Source organism: Staurois parvus, unplaced genomic scaffold (assembly GCF_062004578.1).
Source record: "Staurois parvus isolate SC_StPar_1 unplaced genomic scaffold, SC_StPar_1.0 ptg000439l, whole genome shotgun sequence".
NCBI classification, from domain to species: domain Eukaryota; kingdom Metazoa; phylum Chordata; class Amphibia; order Anura; family Ranidae; genus Staurois; species Staurois parvus.
The window spans coordinates 4,135,380-4,148,402 of NW_028318235.1; the positions used below are offsets into that span (position 1 = coordinate 4,135,380).

The window sequence follows — 13,023 nt, forward strand, 5'->3', positions numbered from 1 at the left end:
CTTTAGATCAAACAGTCCCAGGTGGGGGCTAGTCAGGTTCCCCACCAGAATGTCATTTCCCCCTATCCAGCCCCGGGGGTGTTGTACATACTCTTCCTCTCCTGTGAGCTTGTTGGGTTGGTGGCTTCCTTCAAGCCTTCTACTGGGCTGGCTCCTTCCAGGCTGCACAGGTTGTCCTCTCTCAGGGGAGTACTGAAGTTGAGTGATCCTGCTTTCCAGCAATTCTGCCTGGAGGTAGGCCTCTTCCCACTGGGCCCCTCCCAGGCTCCTGCATCTCAGCCTCTCACTTCATCTTGCACTCGAACTCTTCTGCTGCTGAGCATGCTCTCTCGCACTTAAAGGCTGTCCTGGCCCTGGCCCCATGCCAAGCCTCATGCCAAGCCTCCTGCCTGCCTGATAAGCCCCCCCTTATCCCCGCCCACTGCCTTCTAGGGACTTCTCAAGTCTCTAGAGAAGGGGGAGGTCTCAGGGAACGGATCTGCAGAGCCCTCAGTCTTGATCTAAATTGACCTGGCTGACTCACACCCAGACTGACTCATGCCCAGGCTGCTACTCAACCTCTACTAAAAAACTAGCTAGCCCCCCCTGGCTGTCTAGAGGGGTGCTACACACATGATTGGATGAAAGAAATCAGCAGAGCTTCACCTCATTTCAGAGCTTCCCCATGGATCTAAAGCAACTGCACTTACGTTGCACTTGCCGAGCACAGTATATTTACCTTTAGTAATACAACCCCATAGTAAAAAAAATAAATAATCGTCTGTTCCATTACATGCATTGCAAGTATGTTGACATTCTTCAATGTGCAGTCTTACCTGCTGCCATTTATACTCAAGGTCCCATGTAGAATTCTGTTCATTCATACTTCTAGCATCCATTTACTAATTCCTAAGAGGAAGGATCCTCTTGATATAGCCACATGATCAGTCCCAATGTTGTGAGGCAGTCAAGTGAGCAGAAAATTACATTTCTGAACAGTGTTTAGAGCACCCCCATAACACAAATTTATATTTGATTGTTTTGTCAGTTTTAATGGAAAGTCATAGCTGGCTGAAGAATGTCCTAAAAAGGACATTTTTATTAACATTAAGTAGAAGGAATGTTCTCATCTCAGACCATTCCTCAATATTAACACTGCTCATTGACTCTTAGCGCACCATCAATGTAGTGTTTAAACACTTCCCTACTAAAAGTCCAGGTCAACTAGATGGTGATCCAGAAAGAAAGCTTATGGTGCTGCAAACCCTTAATTTTGTAAGCTGTGAGATGAAGGTATAATCTATGCCAGGACAACGTTGTACATACTATAGAAAGCCATTAGATAAGTGAAAGTCCAGCACCGACAAAGCATGAAATAAAATTGCAGTAATTTATTCGTTATCCATTGTGACATAAAAAGAATCCATCCAGTGTAAAGAATGAAACATTTTAGCTCCACAAACTTTGGGCCTTAGTCATAAACATTGAAGATAAGTATCCCTTAGTAATATTAGGGTATACAAATATGTACTGTATATGGGGCACATAACTTCAGTATGATGCCAGTCCTTAGTAATATAAGATCCAATGTTTACATGTTCTTAGAAAAAACATCCCCTTAAACATGTCCCCAAGGCCTCTGAGGTAAAACTCAGTTGAAGTGAGCTTTAATAGCACCTTCTGTTTAAAGGCTAAGTCCACCTTTTACAAAAAAAATAATAAATGCACATATATTCGCAGTAAAAAAAATTATTATTTTTTTACATAGGAGTCTGCAAAGCATTGCACCTGTGATCAATGGATCGTGGATGCAATGCTAGGCACCGGCAGATGCTTCCTTCAGCTCCCTGTCCATAATGAGAGGATGCGCTTTCAGTTGGAGAGCTTGAGGAAGTGTTATCACCGCCCTCATGTGCCATCAAGAACTACAAGTCCATCTACCATGGTGGTAGATGGGGCTTGTAGCTCATTCTTTCACAGATCTCATTTAAAAATCACAGTGACTGTGGAGGAGGGCAGGTTACGTGGTACAAAAGGTGATGTTATCCTTTAAAAGTAGATATACCTTCACTAGAGCAAATTACTTTGAACAACACAAGTTCCCCCCCACACACACACACACTTTCCAACTAGTCAGAATTTTACGTAACAGCTGAGATTTTTGTTGCATGTGTGTTTCAAGTATTGTAAATACTACGAAATGAGTGCATAATATTGTCTGCCTTGATATTGTAAATTACTTTCTCTCTGTATTTATGGCAACCAAAATCAGGCTCAAAATTTAGTATTTCTTTAATTTTGGCTTAGCTCTGATGAATTCCTTAAAATGAAGAAAGAATAGGAGAAAAGACTATAGGTATGATTTACTAAATTAAGTGAAGTGCGCAGTAAAGTTACTCATGTTTACTTCAAACATCCAATTACAGGTTTAAGACATTTTTTTATTGCTATGGAACATAACTGGATACTTCTGTCTACTTATTATCTTAAATCATATTCTAAAATGATATTGAAGCCTAACTCCAGTTTTAATTTTACTTTAAATAGTTTGAACCAAGCTAGCTCCAACAAACTATTCCCTTTACTAATAGATGCCCCGCTGTCAATACTCTATAAATTGTATGTAGTATCAGCTCCATACAGTATACAGCACTGTGTTCCTGCAGTGATACGGGGCCTTCCTGTCTGCCTCTGGGACAAAACTGAGTCAAGCTGAGCACCCATCAGCCATTCATAGAAAGCTTTGTATTTCATCAATGATTGTGATGTCAACCAGCTGCCTCTACATCTCAGCCAATCAGTGGAAGCACTGTGTTCATTAAAATGTAGGGCTGTAAGGCTCCCTATGAATGGCTGAGAAATGCTCAGCCCAAGTCGATTTTGTTCCAGCAGCAGACATGAAGTCTTTGTACTGCTGCCGAAACACAGTATGTAATTGATGCAATGACAGCAGCCACATATATTAGTAACATAAATAGTTAGTTTGGGCCAGCTTGATGAAAGCAAGCTATTTAAAGTGAATGTAAATATGGAGTTAGGCTTTAAATCCTCAGTTTTTTTAAGTACTTTCAGCAACTGATTAAATCACTTGCTGGGTATCCAGCTTCTTTATCTGGTAATCCTTGTCTATGTTCCATTTTAGGCTGGTGCCATGACCTGGGATTCCTGCTTCAGGATGGCTGCTTTCTACCACAGCATCCTGTGAACACACCCTTGCATGCAAGAGCTAGAGTTCTGTCTCCCTAAATGTGTGCATCAAGAGAAAGACACAGCCCCATATCCTAGGATGACAAGGCACTTCTTGCTCCTCTCCCCTCCCCCTTCTACCAGCTAACAGACTGTCTGGAGACTGCATTGTCCACTGTTAACTCTTTGTTAACTCTTTCTTGTCAAGACTGGATGTTCCGGGAAGCAGCACTGAGAGAGCTAGAGAAAGTAGCACTGAAAGTTGTAAAGTGCAAGTGCCAGGGTAAGAATTTTAACAAATGGTTTACTAGGGAATGTTTACTTTATTGTGCTAAATGTGTTAGGATAAAAAATTCTGAGGGTTTAAAAGAGAAGTATGGGGTTTAAAACCCCCCCCCCATTATAATAACCGAGGTTTTTAAAGTACTTTCAGCAGCTGATTAAATAACTTAGGATAAGAAAAATTAATAATAGTTTAATAATTTAATCGGAAAGTGCAATGAGTGCCTAATAAAGGAATTGGTTTTTATAATATTGCACCATGAAGTCTTTCTGTTTCTCCCGAGTGCTTGGCATTTCCCCCCATGGATACGATTGAAGGTGGTCTTTTCTTTTGGAGAAGTGGATTTCCGATTAAATTCCAAAGTTTCTGATCCTGTTATTTGATCGATGAGGATCGGTGTGTTGCTGAGTTTTCGCTTCTGAAAATATATTTATGGATGATCTGCCATCATATTATCAAGGTTTTTGGTGAAATTCTTCAAGTTTAGACACTTTTTTTTTTGCACAAAAAGTTTTTTTTGCACTTAAAAGTCTTTTTGCACTTTTTTGTGGTATTGGCATATATATTTTTCTGGACTTATGATTTGATGATTTTTTATATATATATTTTTTATATATTTATATACATTTACTAGCGCAAGTTATTTATTAATTGATTAAATCACTTGCTGGGTATCCAGCTTTTTTATCTGGTAATCCTTGCCTATTTTCCATTTTAGGCTAGTGCTGTGACCTGGGATTCCTCACTGGAGCGCTGTGCTGTGGAGGGGGTCGGGAACGACTGGCTCAGTCTCTCAGTGGGTCGTTAAAAGGCTGAGTCATGGGGCCGGTCCAGGTTTCTGGGTGGATCCCGACCATATGGTCAGGATCTTTTCAGAGCCTGGACCGGCTCTGTGAAGTCAGCTGACAATGGGCTATAGCCCGCTGTTGGCTAAAAATGGGTCACTCCTGAGATGCATAGGAAAAATATAGCTAAAATAACTTTGGCTATACTTCTCTTTTAACCTGTGTTCACATTTGTGCAGTGCGGTATATTGCATGTGGTTCGCACAGGAACTGCACTGCATTCCTGTGCAAATCACATGCAATTTGTGTGCGGTGCGATTTTTGTATGGCACCAAAACCATACAGGACCCTTTTTTGGGTCCGCACTAGAATCGGATTGCATGGGTATTCACACCTATCCGATTCTGCACATCGTACCGCATTTTGTGGACCGCTTTCTGGGTGTTGTTAACTTAACATACACACCTGCAGGAGTTCGCATGAACAGGGTGTGATTCTGATGCGGTGCGGAATTTAAACTGAAAACGCTGCGTATTCTGCACCGCATCAGTGTGAACCAGGGCTTAATACTACTTTAACCTTTCTGCAAGCCTTAGCAAACCTGACCCTAAACTTTGTCAAAAAAAAAAAAAAAGGATGCAATGTTAAGTGAGATTTCTAGGAGTTACAGGAAGTCCTAGAGGAAGTGCTGTCTCTGTTACAGTGACTTTATAGAAATTTCAGCCTCTGGGATTTTTTTCTCTTAAGACGTTTTAGAAATCATTGCAGGAAAGGTTGAGTCGTTATTGTCTGTGAAATAAAGCCAAGTTCTTAGACCATATTGATTGTTGGAAATGCCTCTAACTCATTTGAAACTGCATAACATTTCCTCCCAATGTTTCTATGCAGAAGTACATATAAGAAAAATATGTATTATTTTTGCCTAGATTTTGGAAGTCGGAAGGTCAATTAATATGACAATAAATAATATTTTGGGGATTAAAGGTACAAATAGCAAAATATAATATGGTATTTGTTTTCCCTATATATATATATATATATATATATATATATATATATATATATATACCAAAATCTATGTGATAATATATGCTTAGGGGTAAAGGTCTTGTATAGTTGTTAGGAAGAGTCCATATGTTTTTGCTTCTCCACAGAATGCAAGTTTTTCTATTAATGCTGTGGTTGCTTTTTAGGGCATATTCACATGGGTGCTCAGTCCAATGCAGCAACCAGAACCGTTTAATTACTTTTTTTTCATTTTCTGAGCTGTGTGCAGGTAGTCAATAGAAAATGAATGCCCTGCACAGTTCTGGATGCATAAGGGTCCATGTATCCAGTTCCACAGATCTGGATGCATAAGGGTCCATGTAACCATCCCTGCTTACCTGTCAAACTCAGCTTTGAGGGTCCATACACTCAAGCTACACCCACTCACTTTATATGGACTGCCTGCACATAGCTCAGCTTTGAAAAAAAAAAGTAAACAGATGGATCTGGAAGTTGCACGAAACTGAGTGGCCTTTGTAACTTCTTCATTCTTAGTCTACTAAAGTATCTATCTTCGTATCTATTCACAGTAACAGCAGTTCACTAAATTTCCATATAATAAAAGCAGAAATGCAACTACAATATTACCATACACCCTATAAGAGAATGGTTTCATATATTATATAGTAAGTCAATATGTCAAAAGCAAAAATTTCACCCAGCCTCACAAATTTCCTCTTACAGATCTCGTGCATCCCATTTAGTCTGTGATCCTGCTGTGAATTCATACCATCCTTCCTCTTATATCCTACACAGCAGCTGTGTTTTATATATATATATTGTTTCTTTTCCAAGATTATTTTCTTTCTTGACACTTCTTGGTTTATTTTCTGTCCCTTCATTTATTTTTTAACACCAATTAGCAGCTCTGTTCACTGTACTCTGTTTCTCTCTGTTAAATGCATACTAATATTATGTTATCCCTTCGTGGCTCTCTGGCTATTGTTTACCCTACCCCTTGCCAGTGTCGTCCCACTGCAGAGAGGTTGATGGTGTTGATGCAAGAGCTCAGAGCCCAGAGAACAGTCATTTTAAGGGATGTCACTCTCACGGCTGCTTTAATTGGCAAACATGGCTAAAGGCCTAGGCACTGGGATACATACATTGTACAGTAATACCTCGGTTTACAAACGCCTTGGTTAACGTAATTTTCAGTTTACAAATGAAAATCCATTGAAAATAATGCCTCGGTTTACAAATGTTTTACAAATTTTTTTTGCAATACGAAGTGTTTGTCAGTGCTGATTTTTAAATGCAATTGCTGGATTTTTTTTTCTTCACTATAGCTCACAGAATTAGCTGTCACTTTCCCCGGAGCTAACGGAAATCTTTTAAGAAACTAAAAGGAAACATTGTTTTTCTTAACTCAGAGAAATAAACTAAAAGAAAACTTTCTCTCTTTTATCTGGGGGGAAAGTGATAGCTAAAGTATAGTAAAGAAAAAAAAAGCGGTAATTCTATTTAAAAACCAGCACCATAATAAAAAAATGGCGTGGGGTCCCCCCCTCCCATCCATACCAAGCCCTTCTGGTCTGGTATGGATTTTGAGGGGAACTCCCATGCCAAAATGTAAAAAAAAAATTTTTTTTAAATGCCATGGGAGTCCCCCCCAAAATCCACACCAGACCCTTATCCGAGCATGCAGCCCGGCAGGTCAGGATAGGAGGGGGGGGAGCGACCTGAACCATACCAGGCCACATGCCCTCAACATGGGGGGGGGTGCTCTGGGGCAGGGGGGCTACTCCCCCCCAAAGCACCTTGTCCCCATGTTGACCATTGGTCAGGGTTGTGGGGGTCTGCAGGCAGGGGGCTTATCGACATCCAGAAGCCCCCTTTAACAAGGGGACCCCCAGATCCCACCCCCAATGTGATTGAGTATGGGGTACATGGTACCCCTACTCATTCGCAAAAAACAAAAAGTGTAGTGTGAAAAAAGACAGGACACAGTCTTTGACAAGTCCTTTATTAAAAGAAAAAACTAAAAGAAGGGCCCCCGCAGTTGATCCAACATCAATCATGATACCCGCTGTCACCGCCGCTGCCACCGACGACCCGAAAAAAGAATTTTTAAAAAAGGCTCCGCTTCCAACGATGGCTTCCAGCCTTCTGCCTGCTCCGGTGGTTCGATAGTTCTTAAGTATGTAAGGAGCGGGGCCACCCAGGGACATCTCCCTAGTGACCACGCTCCATGTGACATCGACCCCCCCCCCCCGTCCTGACCTGCCAGGGCTGCATGCTTGGATAAGGGTCTGGTATGGATTTTGGGGGGACCCCCACACCATTTTTTTTTACATTTTGGCGTGGGAGTTCCCCTCAAAATCCATACCAGACCCAAAGGGCTTGGTATGGATGGAAGGGGGGACCAGACGCTGTTTGTTTTTTAATTGCCGGCAGTTCTTTTACATTCAGCTGTCAGTGGGGAACCCCACTGACGACTGAAACATTAACACATGGTTGTCACTACTAAAAAACCGCATGACTTGATTATTTTACTCATGCTGTATTTTAGCAGTGTTTTCTGATCTCTGGAAGGGATTCATTGGTTTTCAGTGCATTCCTATGGGAAATGGCGTTTCGGTTTATGAATTTTTCGCTGTACGAAATGAATGAATTAAATTCGTAAACCGAGGTATTACTATATTCTGACATTAGAGAAAATGGAGGACAGTTGAATGGACCTGATCATCATCTGAATTACACAATTTTGGGCTACAGTTTTTGTCTATGTATACAGGGCACTGAACAGTATCGCAGTACTGCCCAAACAGAGGTACAGCAAAATCATAAATTACTTAGGAAGCATAATAACAAAACAAAAAGACAGTGGGGAAAATCAGCAAAATAACATCATGTGATATGTTGATGACTACGCAAGGGAGAGCAAGAGAAAGAGGGAGAGTTTATTAAAAGAATTAAAAACAAAATTTACATAAAGAGGAACAATACAAGGTAAGATCTACAACATTTCTGGTAAAAGGATTTCTAACTTATGCAACTGCAGGATTTCCTAAATTTTCTCTGCATCCTCTGTGGCAACCAGTATTGTAAGTTATAGAAAAAAAATTCTTTTACTGAGCAAGGTAGTTTCAGAAAATTGTGAAAGATGATAATTAGAGATGAGCGAAGAAATGAAAAATTCGATTCGACTGATTCGGCGAATTCGTGGACAATATTCGATTCGAGTCGAATAAATTCGCTGTGAATTTAACTTAAAAAAGGGTGTTTCTAGGCTTCAGAGAGACTTAATATTAGTGCAGAACACTGTACCTTTAATTTAAATGCCCTTGGAGTCTGCTGGGGAAGAGAAATAATACTGTCTGTCAGTATGACATGCAGATGAGTGCCGTCGATCTTAGAATCACTGCACACTTCACTCCTTTGGCCAGTCACGGGGCCAAAACCAGTGTTTGGAGCCACAGTGTGGCGGTGGAGGCAGCAGCAATGGGAGGCCATACAGCAACCTATGACAAAATGGAAACCAGCAGGAGCGTGAGGAGACCTGAAAGTGGCACATGGCAGAGTGGGAGCAATGGGAGGCGGTACAGGGACCCAGGTCACACTATGGGCCCAGCAGCAGCGTGACCAGGCGGTACGGGGGCCCATGGCCGATATGGGGCTTGGTGGCACCTATGGAAGGCCTGTAATCTGCCAGCAACCTATGACAAAATGGACAACCGCAGGAGTGTGAGGAGATTTCAAAGTGGCACATGGCAGAGTGGAAGCAATGGAAGGCCGTACAGGGACCCAGGTCACACTGTGGGACCAGCATCAGCGTGAACAGGCGGTACGGGGGCCCATGGCCGATTTGACCTCATTCATCCCATAGTCCTGCCGACTCACGAATAGCGTGGCCTCCTCAAAGGGCCTGAGCAAGCGCAGGTGTCACACATGAGCTGCCAATGGCTGACATCTAAGTTACACAGGGAGTACCTTTATCCGCTTTTAACATCAGGAAATCTGTGATGGCCTTTAGCTGTTCGTAAAGGCGGTCTAACATATGTAGGGTTGAATTCCACCTTGTTGCAACGTCACAGCATGAGGAGTCGGTACGGGGGCCCATGGCAGATTACATGTCTGGCAGCAGCTATGTGAGGCCCGTAATCTGCCTGCACCCTATGTCAAAAAATTTAACACACCAGCAGTGTGAAGAGACCTGAAAGTGGCACATGGCAGCAGAGTGTGGCGATGGAGACAGCAGCAATGGGAGGCCGTACAGGGACCCATGAGAGACTCTGGACTTGGCAGCAGCATGAGGAGGCGGTATATAGGGGCCCATGGCAGATTAGGGGCCTGGCAGCAGCTATGTGAGGCCCGTAATCTGCCTGCACCCTATGTCAAAAAATTTAACACACCAGCAGTGTGAAGAGACCTGAAAGTGGCACATGGCAGCAGAGTGTGGCGATGGAGACAGCAGCAATGGGAGGCCATACAGGGACCCATGACAGACTCTGGACTTGGCAGCAGCATGAGGAGGCGGTATATAGGGGCCCATGGCAGATTAGGGGCCTGGCAGCAGCTATGTGAGGCCCGTAATCTGCCTGCACCCTATGTCAAAAAATGTAACACACCAGCAGTGTGTGAGGAGACCTGAAAGTGGCACATGGCAGAGTGTGGCGATGGAGACAGCAGCAATGGGAGGCCGTACAGGGACCCATGAGAGACTCTGGACCTGGCAGCAGCATGAGGAAGCGGTATATAGGGGCCTATGGCAGATTAGGGGCCTGGCAGCAGCTATAGGAGGCCCATAATCTGCCAGCACCCTATGTCAAAAAATTCTACACACCAGCAGTGTGAGGAGACCTGAAAGTGGCACATGGCAGCAGAGTGTGGCGATGGAGACAGCAGCAATGGGAGGCCGTACAGGGACCCATGACAGACTCTAGACTTGGCAGCAGCATGAGGAGGCGGTATATAGGGGCCCATGGCAGATTAGGGGCCTGGCAGCAGCTATGTGAGGCCCGTAATCTGCCTGCACCCTATGTCAAAAAATTTAACACACCAGCAGTGTGAAGAGACCTGAAAGTGGCACATGGCAGCAGAGTGTGGCGATGGAGACAGCAGCAATGGGAGGCCATACAGGGACCCATGACAGACTCTGGACTTGGCAGCAGCATGAGGAGGCGGTATATAGGGGCCCATGGCAGATTAGGGGCCTGGCAGCAGCTATGTGAGGCCCGTAATCTGCCTGCACCCTATGTCAAAAAATTTAACACACCAGCAGTGTGAAGAGACCTGAAAGTGGCACATGGCAGCAGAGTGTGGCGATGGAGACAGCAGCAATGGGAGGCCATACAGGGACCCATGACAGACTCTGGACTTGGCAGCAGCATGAGGAGGCGGTATATAGGGGCCCATGGCAGATTAGGGGCCTGGCAGCAGCTATGTGAGGCCCGTAATCTGCCTGCACCCTATGTCAAAAAATTTAACACACCAGCAGTGTGAAGAGACCTGAAAGTGGCACATGGCAGCAGAGTGTGGCGATGGAGACAGCAGCAATGGGAGGCCATACAGGGACCCATGACAGACTCTGGACTTGGCAGCAGCATGAGGAGGCGGTATATAGGGGCCCATGGCAGATTAGGGGCCTGGCAGCAGCTATGTGAGGCCCGTAATCTGCCTGCACCCTATGTCAAAAAATTTAACACACCAGCAGTGTGAAGAGACCTGAAAGTGGCACATGGCAGCAGAGTGTGGCGATGGAGACAGCAGCAATGGGAGGCCGTACAGGGACCCATGAGAGACTCTAGACTTGGCAGCAGCATGAGGAGGCGGTATATAGGGGCCCATGGCAGATTAGGGGCCTGGCAGCAGCTATGTGAGGCCCGTAATCTGCCTGCACCCTATGTCAAAAAATTTAACACACCAGCAGTGTGAAGAGACCTGAAAGTGGCACATGGCAGCAGAGTGTGGCGATGGAGACAGCAGCAATGGGAGGCCGTACAGGGACCCATGAGAGACTCTGGACTTGGCAGCAGCATGAGGAGGCGGTATATAGGGGCCCATGGCAGATTAGGGGCCTGGCAGCAGCTATGTGAGGCCCGTAATCTGCCTGCACCCTATGTCAAAAAATTTAACACACCAGCAGTGTGAAGAGACCTGAAAGTGGCACATGGCAGCAGAGTGTGGCGATGGAGACAGCAGCAATGGGAGGCCATACAGGGACCCATGACAGACTCTGGACTTGGCAGCAGCATGAGGAGGCGGTATATAGGGGCCCATGGCAGATTAGGGGCCTGGCAGCAGCTATGTGAGGCCCGTAATCTGCCTGCACCCTATGTCAAAAAATGTAACACACCAGCAGTGTGTGAGGAGACCTGAAAGTGGCACATGGCAGAGTGTGGCGATGGAGACAGCAGCAATGGGAGGCCGTACAGGGACCCATGAGAGACTCTGGACCTGGCAGCAGCATGAGGAAGCGGTATATAGGGGCCTATGGCAGATTAGGGGCCTGGCAGCAGCTATAGGAGGCCCATAATCTGCCAGCACCCTATGTCAAAAAATTCTACACACCAGCAGTGTGAGGAGACCTGAAAGTGGCACATGGCAGCAGAGTGTGGCGATGGAGACAGCAGCAATGGGAGGCCGTACAGGGACCCATGACAGACTCTAGACTTGGCAGCAGCATGAGGAGGCGGTATATAGGGGCCCATGGCAGATTAGGGGCCTGGCAGCAGCTATGTGAGGCCCGTAATCTGCCTGCACCCTATGTCAAAAAATTTAACACACCAGCAGTGTGAAGAGACCTGAAAGTGGCACATGGCAGCAGAGTGTGGCGATGGAGACAGCAGCAATGGGAGGCCATACAGGGACCCATGACAGACTCTGGACTTGGCAGCAGCATGAGGAGGCGGTATATAGGGGCCCATGGCAGATTAGGGGCCTGGCAGCAGCTATGTGAGGCCCGTAATCTGCCTGCACCCTATGTCAAAAAATTTAACACACCAGCAGTGTGAAGAGACCTGAAAGTGGCACATGGCAGCAGAGTGTGGCGATGGAGACAGCAGCAATGGGAGGCCATACAGGGACCCATGACAGACTCTGGACTTGGCAGCAGCATGAGGAGGCGGTATATAGGGGCCCATGGCAGATTAGGGGCCTGGCAGCAGCTATGTGAGGCCCGTAATCTGCCTGCACCCTATGTCAAAAAATTTAACACACCAGCAGTGTGAAGAGACCTGAAAGTGGCACATGGCAGCAGAGTGTGGCGATGGAGACAGCAGCAATGGGAGGCCATACAGGGACCCATGACAGACTCTGGACTTGGCAGCAGCATGAGGAGGCGGTATATAGGGGCCCATGGCAGATTAGGGGCCTGGCAGCAGCTATGTGAGGCCCGTAATCTGCCTGCACCCTATGTCAAAAAATTTAACACACCAGCAGTGTGAAGAGACCTGAAAGTGGCACATGGCAGCAGAGTGTGGCGATGGAGACAGCAGCAATGGGAGGCCATACAGGGACCCATGACAGACTCTGGACTTGGCAGCAGCATGAGGAGGCGGTATATAGGGGCCCATGGCAGATTAGGGGCCTGGCAGCAGCTATGTGAGGCCCGTAATCTGCCTGCACCCTATGTCAAAAAATTTAACACACCAGCAGTGTGAAGAGACCTGAAAGTGGCACATGGCAGCAGAGTGTGGCGATGGAGACAGCAGCAATGGGAGGCCGTACAGGGACCCATGAGAGACTCTAGACTTGGCAGCAGCATGAGGAGGCGGTATATAGGGGCCCATGGCAGATTAGGGG

At 45.5% G+C, this 13,023-nt stretch overlaps 1 protein-coding gene across 1 annotated transcript in view; it reads right to left on the reverse strand.

Moving 5' to 3' along the window:
* Nucleotides 1–13,023, reverse strand: part of LOC149454045 (FYN-binding protein 1-like) — a 320,960-nt gene that overhangs the window by 249,127 nt on the left and 58,810 nt on the right. The window lies entirely within an intron of this gene.